Here is a 14,099-nt window from a genome sequence, read left to right on the forward strand (position 1 = left end):
AAAACCTCATATTTTCTTTTTCTGAAAGCTATGTAGCTCAAAATAAATATGGATTCAGAAAGACATTGCATGGGCCCTTCCAACAAATTAGGAAGAAAGAGTTTGGTATCCCTTGCGTTAAACATACAGGGTGGTCAAAAATTGAAAAAATATTTTTACAATTTGTATGACATCATCAATCATAACTTTTTTCCTCCATGTCTGGCATTAAAACTAATAGCATAATTGAATTCCTCATCAAATTTCCTTAAAATATGTGTACTTTTGAATAAGCAGGGTGACTCGGGCAAGAGATAGGCCATTTAGAAATGTTGGAGCATTACGTACACACTTTGTACAGTAACATATAGGGAAAACTGTCTTAATTAGTATTTAATTAAGCAATTAATTAGTTACATCTTTTGTTACAGTTGATCTACTATGAGGTAGATTAACAATCCAGGATGATATATGTGACCCCTCGGCACAACTGAGCCCTGGAGTCGCCAATCATCATTTGTGAGATATTCAACCAAAATATTCTGCTTGAAATTAGCTTTAAAATGATGTATATCATGTCTATAGTACTTGACATTTAAGTAGTGAAAAATCAATAAAACAGTCAATAAATCCTTTGTTTCCTATTGTTTATTGTTAAGTTCGATGGAGCATATCTCAATAGTGGCACTGGCGACATCCGGGCTCAGTTGTGCCGAGGGGTCACATATGTGCAATTTGGTGTCCATGCTAGTTGTACTTCTTAAGATACAAAGGTTTGAAGTTTGCCATATTTTCACAATTTTGTGTACAACCCTATGGGGCTCAACCGCCCCGGCTCACCCGCCCCAGCTCCACCATTGACCCATCTTACATATTGAAGTATAAATCTCAAAGTAGTTGTCTAATTGACTTGGGTTTTTTTGCATTTGACAAAGAACATAATTATCTACAAAATGACACCAAACTTTCTAAAATAGGTATCATACTTTTAGAATAAACTTAACTTGAAGTGAGAAGAAAGCATTTTCATGTTACGGCTCCTCCATTTTTGGGTGACCTATTTGTGACATGCGACCATAAGTAACAACATAAATAATAGTAAAAATCTTTGGAAAACAATTAAGAAAATTATACCAAACAAAACATCAAGTATACCTACAGCAGTTGTTAAAAAGAATGGTAATTACTCAGGTAACAAAAAGGATATGGCAAATGAGTTCAATGAGTTTTTCACTTCAATAGGTAATGAACTTTGGAGTAAATTTAATAATAACAATGATAATTATGTATGCACTTGTAATACTATATGTTCTCATCAAAATCATAGTGTAAACAAATTTAGTTTTAGAGCAATATCTAATGAATTTGTTCTCAAACAAATAAGTAAAATGCAAAATTGTAAATCGTCAGGATTAGATCCATTCAATGTAAGGTTATTAAAGTTGGCTGCGCCTTTCATCTCAAAATGCCTTGTTCATATTTGCAACCTGTCTTTGAATGGGTCTACTTTTTCCTGATGCATGGAAGAAGGCTAAAGTAACTCCAATATTTAAATCGGGTGATAAAACTAATGTTAGTAACTATAGACCTATCTCTGTATTACCAATTGTATCAAAGATCATTGAAAGAGCTGTCCATGATCAATTATATGAATATATGAGTAATGTAGGACTGTTATCAAATGCTCAATCAGGATTTCGTCCGAATCATTCCACAACAACAACCCTTCTAGATGTGCAAGATTACATTTTAAAGAATATGGATACAGGTTATGCTACAGGCGTTTTATTTATAGACTTAAAGAAAGCATTTGATACTGTAAATCATGATATTCTGATTAGGAAACTTAAACAATATGGGGTATATGGGGATGAATTATTATGGTTTAAATCATACTTAAACAACAGAACAAACTGTTAATGTTAACTCAACTCTTTCTGACTTTAGGCCAATTGATATTGGTATTCCTCAGGGCTCAATTTTAGGTCCTTTACTGTTTATCATGTTTGTTAACTGTTTACCTAATGCTGTGTCTGAATGTAAAACTGTAATGTATGCTGATGATACCTCTTTAATGTGTAAAGCTAAAAATGAATCTGATCTTAAAATTCAAATGGAGTCATGTCTAAGTAGGGTAGCTGAATGGTTCAAAGTAAACAAACTCACTTTAAATGTTGAAAAGACTAAGTTTATGATCTTTGGTACAAACAAAATGCTTGAAAAGTTCAACAATGTAATTTATTATATAACAACAATGATATTGAAAGAGTAGATGAGTTTAAATATCTAGGTGTAAAATTTGATAGCAAGATGTCTTGGTCAGCTCACGTTGATAATGTTAGTAAAACTATTTCCAAAAGAACTGGTATAATAAAACGTATAAAATATTTCCTTCCATATAAAACCACTGTAATGTTATCAAATGCTCTTGTTATTCCCCACTTTGATTATGGCAGCATGGTCTGGTCAAATTTTAGTGTAGAGTACCATAATAGGCTTCAGGTACTTCATAATAATTTAGCTAGAATAATTCTCTCAGCAGATATAAGGACACCAACTAATGATTTAATGAATACATTGCAGTGGGTAAAACTTGATCAAAGATGGCATAATACTCTATTAATGACTGTTTTCAAATGTTTAAAGAACGAATATCCATCATACTTATCTTCTCAATTTGATTTTGTTCATGATAACCATAATCATATAACTAGAAATCATACTTCTAATACATTGATTGTTCCAAAATTTAAATCAAATTCAGGTCAACGTACTTTTCACGTCAGGGCAGCCTATGCATGGAATTCTTTGCCACCGATAGTAAGAGCGCAGATGGAAAATATGACTTTAGGCCAATTTCAGTCAAAAATTAAAGAAATTTAGGCCTGTCTTTATCTACATTTTGTTCATTTGCTTGCTTATTTTTTGTATAAATATAATTATTGTATTTCTGTATTTTGAATCATGGTATTTATAATTTTCTTGTATTTGATGATACCATTATACTTATTTGTAATACTAGTATATTATGTATGCTATTTTTGTAAATATTGTGTATCGTAATATATTTTGTTGCTATAACATGTATACAATGAGGGCCTGCTTGAAAAGCAGTGCTTGTCACTGAAGCAGTATTACCCTCAATAAAGAAAGAATAAATAAATAAATAAATAAATACAATTCATTAGCCCTGTATGTTGGTTTAAATTACATCTCACACATAGATTGGTTGGATATTGAATTTATGTGACAAATATAGACAAATCACATATATTATTTTCTTTCATACATATTTAACTTGTTTATTATCTGTAAAAGTTCAGTGATATTTCATTGTGATGATCACAATGCCGATACTGTGACATGCTTCAGTCATGGTGCTTCACGTTGGTAATGAGACACTCGCATGAAATGACACCATATTAATGTAAAATATTGATATAGTAGTATTGATAGTATGGTTACCCAGGCTGGTCATATACGAGGGTCGGTCATATACACCATCAGGGCCGTAGCAAGTGGAAGGCCATGGTTGCCCCACTTCTTGAGAAATTTGTTATATATTTCTTTACATCTTTAGTTTAATTTGGGCATATATTTGTATTTTGGCTGCCCCACATTTGTGATGGCCGCCCGACATTTGTCAGCCTTGCTACAGCCCTGAATTATGTGCAGATGCTGTGATAAAAAATAATGTGATCCATTCCCCCCAAAAAACAAAGAAAGTAAAAATGTGTCTTTTTTTATTTTTATCCCTGGCTTTAGCCATTATCCCCTGGTTTAAGCCATAAAGGGGGATACAGCTTGCTAGTGGGATTTGCTAGTATTACTTGCTGTGTAGTTCATATTATATCACTCATACATAAATTCTATAAAATATAATGATGTATATTCATACGTAGCGGTAAACGTAAATAGGAAGCAATTTTAGACTTCTACGCTACTCAATTTTAGTACACTCACCGGAGCGCTTTCACCGGGTCAACGACAAATCTTCAGAGCAATAACATCCGCTGAAGACGCGGTTGACCGGTGAAAGCGCTCCGTGAGTGTACTAAAATTGAGTAGCGTAGAAGTCTAAAATTGCTTCCTAAATTCTATAAAGTTCATTGGTTGATTACCATTTATCATTTTACCATCAGCCTCTCTGCACGTATGATAGTTTTACCATCATAGTGCTGCGCCGTCAGTAGTATGCCTGCGCCGCTTTAGTTATGGGGTGGACACCAAAATGTGAAGTATGTCGCGGTAAAATATGGTGTTATGTAAATGTTGATGAAAAATGTATTCCCTATCTCAAATAGTATTTTTAACTAATATAATTTATGTATGAGTGATATAAAACAAATATTAACTGTCTTAAATTGTGTAATGGTCAAAATATAATCACTCGGTGAAAGATGTATTGTTCCATTCCACTCGCCGTTCCGGCTCATGGAATGGAACAATCCATCTTTCACCTCGTGATTATATTTTGACTATCACACTCATACTCATAGACAGTTAATATTTGTATATTATATACCATAAAGATTAAAGCCATATTATAACATTTGCTGAGGAGGACGGCCTCACTGATTTTTATAAAATTCATTTTTTACACGATTATACTTTATTGCACTTTGATCAGTTAGCATGGACTATATTTATTGATATGCATATGACCCATGGGCGCCACCATACCAAGACCACCAAGTCCTCAATAACCAGTAGAAAAGGATGCAAACTTTTTAGACAAATATCACCAAAATTGGGGGTTTCTGAATTGTTAATATTTTGTAAAAAAAATGTGACATTATTGCTCACAGAAAAATTTAATTATTGATGGAAACACTTTCAATAATATCACAAAGTTGGAAGAAAAGGCATACTTTATGCCACACGGCTTACCGGCTTTACATTCAAATGTACCTGTACATGAAGATTACCTGCTGTGCCTAAGGTGACTTCCTGTTACAAGATGGCAGCTCGCAGATGGTCACTGATGTATTTATAAATATAGTCCAAGCTAACTGTTGATACATAATATGGATAACACATCTAAGAAAACTATAACATTCAATTTTCGAAATGAAAAAAAAAATTATTTTATGTACATTTGTATCTCAAAAGGTCTGCCAAGATGTTGTGGAATTGACATGAAACGACATGCTTGTTGTTTGTTTGTTTGTTTGTTTGTTTATTAAACTGGTTGTCCAAATGGGATTTCTGCAAAATGTAGCTTTGCAAATGATGTTTACAATCCTATAACACACTGAAAATTGAAATGTCAGACTGATTTTGCTTGATCACACCACATATGTTTGTTTTGTTCTTGTTTCTTCTAATGTTGCACCCCAGGTGTTGCACTAGATAGCGTTGTATTTTAGTTTTAGCTACATTCTGTGATCAAAATGAGTAACTATAGTCATGTCTTAGTGAAAGGCCTATTCAGTGATTTGCTCCGTGATTAGAAAACTCGTAGAAATTCAGTATTTTGCACCTTTGTTAGTAGCACAGATGTGCTTACATCTAGTGGTTTATAAACCAAGAGCCATGTTATAAAGAGAAAATAGGACCATTTTAACATGAAATTTTAATTTCTCTATTCCTGTGGCCTGTCACTTTTATTCGGTGATTTGCTCATTTGGAAACTCATAGAATCGTTGCGATTCAGTATTTTGTACCTTCGTTAGTAGCATTTTTAGTGCTAACATCCAGTGGTTTATAAGCCAAAAGTAGTCCGAAGAGTAGGACCTGGTTTTTTTTCTTAGTTACCAACTATATACTCTAACTCTGATCGCTCAAGAAAGTCATGGTTTTGTATTTCTTGTGCCATGTGAGATAGTGATCATAGTGTGAAATGTGGTAACTTAGAAAAAAGGTCCTACTCGTCGGACTAGCCAAAAAGCCATGTTTTGGCAGCCAGAATTCAAGACCCCCCCCCCCCGGATATTTATGCACAATATATTTTTTAACACTTTTGCATCACTGAATAGGCCTTTAGTGAAGACATGGTTATTGTAATCAATACATGGTTCTGTTACATAGAGACACATGTTATTCCTTTGAAATTTCAAGCATAATCACAGGACTTATGTTTTGGATGTGAATTCAGTCAGGCCTTGTTTGCAAAACAAAAAGCTTTCATTTTAAAACGAATTCACAGTAGTTGTATTGCAATTTGCACACGTAATGTTAATATTATTTTTATGCAATGTGATGTGCCATTTGATTCCATTTGAAAACATCACCCCCACTGGAAGATTTTGGAATTCCAACCAAATTCAACTGTTTACATTATTCCAAATCCAACCATTTTCATCCATAAAAAGGTGGGAAAGGTGTGGAAGATTTGTCAAATTTTAGGCCAAATTGGGCAAAACTCAACTGGATTTAAATAGATAAATTGCAAACATTTTCATCTGCAATTTTGCATAAACCTAGTATAAATTTTCAGCTGGAATTTTACATAAACCTAGTATAAATTTTCAGCTGGAATTTTACATAAACCTAGTATAAATTTTCAGCTGGAATTTTACATAAACCTAGTTTAAATTTTCAGCTGGAAATTTACATAAACTTAGTATAAATTTTCAGTTGGATTGATGTGGCAGTGAAATCTTCCACAGGGGGTGTGGATATTAAATGGAATATCCCAATGAGTTAGTACTATACAGTATAAACATTTTCTGTTTCCTCTTTTTCCAAATGTTATTTGAATTTTAAGGGGTATTTTGTGATCCACAGCCTCATCCCCCACTTTTCACAAAGATTGTTATACCACTGGAAACCTCTGGCTACATAATGTTTATGTATAAAAAATTTCTTGCAGATTAATTCGATGAACAAAAGTATTGTCAAATTTTAATTACGATCTAGTGTACCAGAAAGAAATTACAACACATTAATCTATGGAGCAGTGTAATGCACACAATCATGCATAACTGTTATGCAAAATCAGAGTCAACTGGAATTTTGGAAATAAGCTTTTTTCATTGATATCTGCCGTAGATCTACTATCTAAAATTGTCATAAAAAAGGGGATGCTGGGATCACGAACTACTTCTTTATGAGCTATAATAGCAAAATGTATCTTGTTTTCTAGACATAGACATAGCATTAGTGATTATAATATTATCATGATTTTTGTATGTAGTTTATTACTCCAGTAGTGATTGTATCAGTAATATAAATAGTAAAGGTAAAAGGACCATTATCAGCTACCTTAGGCTATTTTATAAATGAACTTTATTTAATGCCCACATGGCCAGATGGGCGTTGACATTACAGGTTTTAAACAGAAAATCTGGAAAAGTGACGGAATGGTGTATGGCAGATTTTTTCATCCAAATTAATTGTCTTGTTTTTTTGGTTTTGGTTTTTGTTGTTGTTATTTTGCAACTTTGTAGTGTTAATGTAACAGTTTCTGCCAATAACATTTTCCACATCGGTAAATACTTCCCAAATTTAGTCCTGGATAACATGACAAATTCAGACTCTACCAAAGTGTTATAAATTAGCCATATAAAATTTTAGTAATTTTGATATTTGTCTCACTTAGTGGTCATGGTGTGGCAGTGCCCATGGGTCATGTGGGCATTAAATAAAGTTCCTTTAATAAAATAGCCTAAGCTGGCTGATTATGGAAATGAGAGGTATCACTTAACAAATATACTGTTCACAGAAATGGTGAGCTGTTTGTTTTAACATAATTATGAATAAAATAAGGTGATTAAAATTGAATTCATAAAATTGGAAAATAACAAGCTGCAGCTGTGTACATCATGACCACAACATAGTAACAACGTTATATGACATTGTGGCAATTTAAAGACGTTGTGACAATCAACATTGTGACAATGTCATATGATGTGTGTTACTACAGGGTAACCATGTTAGTATTTTGTCAAATTTGATTTTGTTGGTTAAAATTTAAAATTCAATCACAGATTTGGTTTAGATTTGGTTTCCTTTTCCAAGGAAAGTACAACGTTTTTACATCCAACTTCTAAGATCATGAAAATATTGATGTGATTTTCTTTCTGAAGACTTGACATCTAGCTACATTTGAACTGAACAAATATGAGCTAGTTTTATATGATGTGTTATGATACCTAAGAGATTTATAAAAACAAGTTTAAGAATGATATCATTTAGTTTGAGAAACGTAATTTATTTTCTTTTGTTTGTTTTCTAACCAGCACCTAGGTAACCATATTTGAAATTCTCTGTGTAGAAGAGTAAGTTCAAGCCTTCCATAGGATTTCCTTTTTGAGACACCATGACCATATTGCATATAAAATGAGATTGACAATTTAGTTGGCAAAAACAATTCAACATTAATTGGGTCTGTTCAATTCACTGCATATCTGTTAGTACTTATGTATTTTGTGAATAAAATACAACCTGAGTAACTAAACCTATTGTGATTTTCTTGTCATTTTTAAATAACTTTTCAGAATTGTCATTATTTAATTTCTGCATCAGTCCTCTGTTATTGAGAATCCAAACATCCACCCATTTCATTCAAATGTTATTTGTTTATCTGATTTGTAGACTATTTGTAAAGGTTTTGACAATCCTGGATAACACAAGAATGCCTCTATTGAAGCTTATTTCCATTGGGGTCCATTGAAGACTGCACTGGGACAGTTTGGGAACAGTCGGAGGTTAACACCCCTATTCTTTTTTAAACTGGCTGCGAGATACATGTACAGGAGCTTACAGGTATGGCTCTCTGTATACACGGGATCCTTCTGAAGGATGAAGTATTTTCATGATTCATTTACCCAATTCTAAATGAACCATGAAGCGGAAGTCTGAATTTTAATCTACAGAAGTTGCCAATTTCATTTGAAGTCAGTTACCCAGGCCAGTTTGCCCCCCCCCAATCGCTAAAGGCCAAAAAGGTTTGACCCCAAAAGTCCAATTTGTGAGCTTAGCATTTGTTGTCAAAAGGTTCAAATTTTGGAAAAAGTCCACATTTTCCAAATTTGCCCCCATGATCCACTTTTTCAAAATCAAAATCCGCCCCCCCCCCCCCCAAAAAAAAACCACGGACCTTCAGTTACCTACTCTTTAAATTCCTAAGATTCAAAAGTTAATTTATTCGATTGTGATGAGGGTCAAATCCAAGCTTAGATTAAAAATTCTTAATCTGATAGATTAAAATTGAACTAATCTAAATAATTGAGATTACCATTTTTTTATTTTCTTGATTAAAATTCAAATCCATAAGATTGACTTAGTAATCTTGGATTCAAATAACAAACGTAGTATATTGCTCGTTTAGTCCAAATTTCGTTTCGGGGAGTGATCAGGAAAATAAATTGAACCTAACTTCACTCAGGAAGGTTTCTGTCTGATCTTATCATAAAGCCAAAATAATGATGTTAGGGAGCGATCGTTATTTATGGCAGGGGGGAATGGGTAAATTTAGGGGGAACACGAAATTTTTTGTGGTCTTGAGGGGGGAACCTGAAATTTTAGTTGAACCAGGAGGGGGATTGTTAAATTTTAAATGGAGAAAATTGGGAAAACAAGGGGGAGCGAAAATTTGGAGCGGACGCGAGGGGGGAATGCGAAATTTTTTGTCGATATTTTTGCCAAAACACCCATTCCCCCCACTGCCGTAAATAACGATCGGTCCCTTAAAATGAAAGAAACCCCACCGGCTATTTTGGCCGTTAACATGAAGTTCTATGGAGGACATGTCGAAAGATAAACAAAAAAGTTCTATGGAGGACATGTATCGTCGTGTCCCGGGTGTGGCTTACTTTTTTCTTCTTTTTTTTTGTCATTATATTTTTTATTAGAAAAAGCAAACATAAGTATATATAAATATAATCACAGAGAATCACAACTTACAGCTGCAAATGTGTATAAATATATACATAGCATAATGTACTACAGTGCGCCCAATGTGGCATACTTCTTTCTGTAAACAAATCATTTATTGAGTTTGTAAGTCTAGTGTTGTGCGCCCTTATCAATTAATTGATCAAGTTGCATACGAGCTGGAGATAAGGTCAGAAGCAGGTCAGTCCTGAAATAAGGAAGGCGCATTGTGAATGATGTGTACAATTTTATCTTCGGTACAACTCATTTAAACATGTTAAATGGATAGTTACAAGCTAAAAATGGACAACTAGTGACCAAAAGGACCTGGTAAAGTATTAAATTATGAAGTAACACTTTCAGATTAACTTTGCTAAGGCTTGATGTCAGGGCTGTCAACTCTCACGCATTGATTGGCCGTGAGTCTCACGCATTGGGTCACTTTCTCACGGTCTCACGCAAAGGTAGTATAATCTCACGCCTAGGTAGTAAATCTCACGCAAAAAGCTGGAAAATGAGTAAAATCTCACGCATCGTCATGAATAATTTGTTGCTCCTACCCCCCCGCCCTTCACATTCTCGGCGCCGTGGCTCAAATAATCATGGTAAAAAATGAACATTGGAGTCGGCAAATCCCGGTACGCCTCTGTCTCACGCCAAGCAATTCCAAAAAGTTGACAGCCCTGCTTGATGTTCCAAACAAAGCATGCGACAAGTTTAAGCTTCCATCATCAGTAGATCACGTCCATTCGAGAACTTAAAGCCACACACCGACCCCGGGACACCGACATCGCCCGGTTAATAATTACATTATACAGCCAGAGACACTGAAATGAATACCCGGGATCGATACACGTAAATGTGCTATGCACGATTGATATTCAGACGATAAATCTTTGGATACCGGGGTAGAAAGTGATGAATATCTCCCGTAAATGATTTCGTATAAAAGAAACCAGATCTGGTTCCTTTGCACTTGGAACATATATGTTCAACGGATTTTCAAATGTATACGTAGAGGTTAGTACAAATTGGAGTGAAGAAGACTGGCATGGTATACTTCGGAATACATTTTAAAACTTGAAAAACAAAAAGCAAGATAATTATACTTTTATAAATGTTTATGTGTGTTTGTGACATTATATTGCGACTGGCGATACCCAATTAGAATGAACAAAAGCGCATATAAGCATTGGTAAAAGGCCGCTGATAATGAAACCTTAAAAATAATGAATAATGAAATAGTTGCCTCATTTATGAGCTGAAAAAAAATGGGACGCTAAACTCAACATCAAGTTTCAATAGCCTAAAGTCTTGATTTTTGCAGAGTATCTTTATTGACTAAAGTACATTAAGCTACATTACAATCGTGTAAAAACAGAATTTAATTTTTTTTTTGAGGGCGTTCTCCTCAGCAAATGTTATTATATGGCTTTAACTCTAACTATCTAAAATATTTTGCAGTACCGTAATGAGTAAACCTTAGACGAGCGAGTACTAGGCCTACCATGATGTTCAACATCATGTTGCAAAGTCAGCGCTAACAATGCGTACGGCGCAAAGTTCATTCGTAAATTTCCACTCGGCAACAGCACTTGGCAGATCCCTGGGGCAGATCACCTCAGCAGCCATCAGAGAGAAGTGCGTTTCAACGTAAATACGTATTGTACGCTTAAAATACACCCTCGTCAAAGGGTTTGAAATGCAATTTTAGCAACATCTTGATATGATATCACCTGGCGTGATCGGCAGGGTTTGCTTATAAACGTCCATTGCTTTACATGGCACAGTGTCATCTGACTAGATTCCGAATGCAAAAATTAATGGTCTCTAGCCTCTATAAATGTGAAGCTCATCAGGGAGCAAATTAGTGGCTAGACTTTGGCGAGCAACTTGCATACAAGTTCAACATCATCATGATCATGCAAGTCTAGTCTTATAAGTTGAAGTAATAAATCATCATGATCATGGAATCAAGTGTTCTTTAAGCTTTCAAGTTGAAGATCCAAGTACAGTATAAGCTAAACTAAGCTTCCAAGTTCAAGTGATTGCAGATCAACTTGGACCAAGTTTACAGTGATACGGTACCTGTACATGGGGAGTCTCAAAATGTGAGATTGAAGTCTACGCAATTCAATTGGGCCATATGGAAGAACAGGGGAATACTTAAATTTTCCCCTGAATATGGAGTTATGGACCCAGTATTAAAGGGGCATTTCGTGATCCACAGCCTCATCCCCCCACTTTTCTCAAAAAAAATTGAGATTTTTATATCACTGGAAACCTCTGGCTACATAATGTTTATGTACAAAATATTTCTTGCAGATTAATTAGTTTAGCAAAGATATCGTGAAATTTGAATTTCGTTCTGGTGCACCAGAACGAAATTACAACGTATTGTCTATGGAGCAATGTAATACACATAATCATGCATACCTCGCAAACGCAATATCGGAATCAACTGAAATTTTGGGAATATGCTTTTTTCGTGGATATGTACTGAAAAATGTCATAAAAAGAGGATGCTAGGATCACGAAATACTCCTTTAAGAAGAAATAAACAAACAAAATTGATATGAATCGGCTATTCAACGTTTACACACACAGATCGTCAAGCACAAAACAAAATTATTCTAAGTCGCCGATCGCAATACATGCCAGTGATATGTACAGGGTGTATCAAAATGATTGGTACCCATCAGTTTTGTGTAATGAAACACCTGCTTCTTCAACATTCAGCAGACCTCATAAATGACTAGACTGCAATTTATAGACATTTATACTACATTTTAATGTGGCAGTCTTGTCCATTTTCTATGGATATTGATGGGTACCAATCATTTTGATCACCCTGTAGTACCAATTAAAGAGCTTGAAAAAGATAAAAAGACCTGTACATGATTTTGTGATCCAAAATACTGCTGTTTTTCTTTTCTGCTTACCATAACACATTATATTTGACTTTATGTTGTTTACAGGATCTTGAAAGAGGAATAGAAAACTGACCAGAACCTGACCATTTGTCCTAAGCAATCTGGTAAGTTTTAATGTACCGCACCATATTCATTCCATTAAGCATGTTTTAAGCGCCCATATCCCTATAAACCCTCGGCATTATTCAAAAGTTGAAAACTATAAAAGGATAAAGTCTACTTTTAAAACTCAAGAACAAAAATATTGGCAGCATTTTGGTCCACTCTTGGTGACACTAAAATTGGAAGTCACAGTGAACCTACATGTACATCTAAACCATTATATTGGCCAGTTTCAAGGGATCATGGAAAAAATTAAAAGGTACAAGCTAGCTACATGCTCAACAACTTGTATGAATCGTGAGGAAAACAAAGGCCAAAATCTATGAAGTGTCTGTTCTATTTTTCCCAGTTGCACATGCTCATGTAATTTCTGTAAGTACTTATTATTATTTGCAAGCATCACTATTAGGCCCAACAAAAATATGTTTGGTTGCCCTCAGACACCAACCCAAAAAATCAGAAATCTTGGGTCAAGTTTTTTTTTTTTAGAAGGAACCTTAAATTTGGAACAGTAACAAGGACATTTTATATTTGTTATTCACTCATTTCATTTAGGGCCAAAGCTAAAAATGGTCATCACCTGCTCTAAAATATAAAATTTGCTATTTGAGTAAATTTCATTAATGGTTAGAAGGGGTGCCAACTGATGTTTGTGAACAAATTTCGTCCATCCAGGTTCTGACAACCCCCCCCCCTTCAGAAGTTGGTCCTGGATGGGCGAAGTTGCATTTTGAGGGCCCTATATCTTTTAAAGTAAAGGAGGTACAAGTTTTCTGATGCCAAATTTGAATTCTAGGTCCGTGACCTGATCGACAGCATCATCCCCCCGATATTTTTCATTGTTGATGAGGTTTTGGTATCACATAATAGATAGGCCTACTATTTTTCTCATTACTATCCTGAAATTTGACGCTCCAAGTCGATGTATTTCCAGAGAAATCAGGAAACGCAGCGGCCTTTTAGGGCGAATTTCTCGACGGGAGGCTTAGCAGTTGGCTAGTCTAGCCTCAAGGCTTAAGAGGTCGTAAGACCAGGCTTAACTGAAAACACGTTCCCGAAACACGGCTACCATAGCCTCGAGAAGGCTTCGTTAGCCTGTGGGCCAGGCTTGTAGGATTAGCCCCAGGCTTGGTAAAATTTCTATTTCTCGAAATCAGTCTTCTGTAGCCGTAGTCTACGCAAGCCTGTTAGGCCAGGCTTACAGCGGCTTTTCTTGGCCCTGCCTCAGAGCAGGTCTTAGGTCGTAATTATAAGCCTTGGTCTATT

This window comes from Amphiura filiformis, chromosome 16 (genome assembly GCF_039555335.1).
Source record: "Amphiura filiformis chromosome 16, Afil_fr2py, whole genome shotgun sequence".
Taxonomy (NCBI): domain Eukaryota; kingdom Metazoa; phylum Echinodermata; class Ophiuroidea; order Amphilepidida; family Amphiuridae; genus Amphiura; species Amphiura filiformis.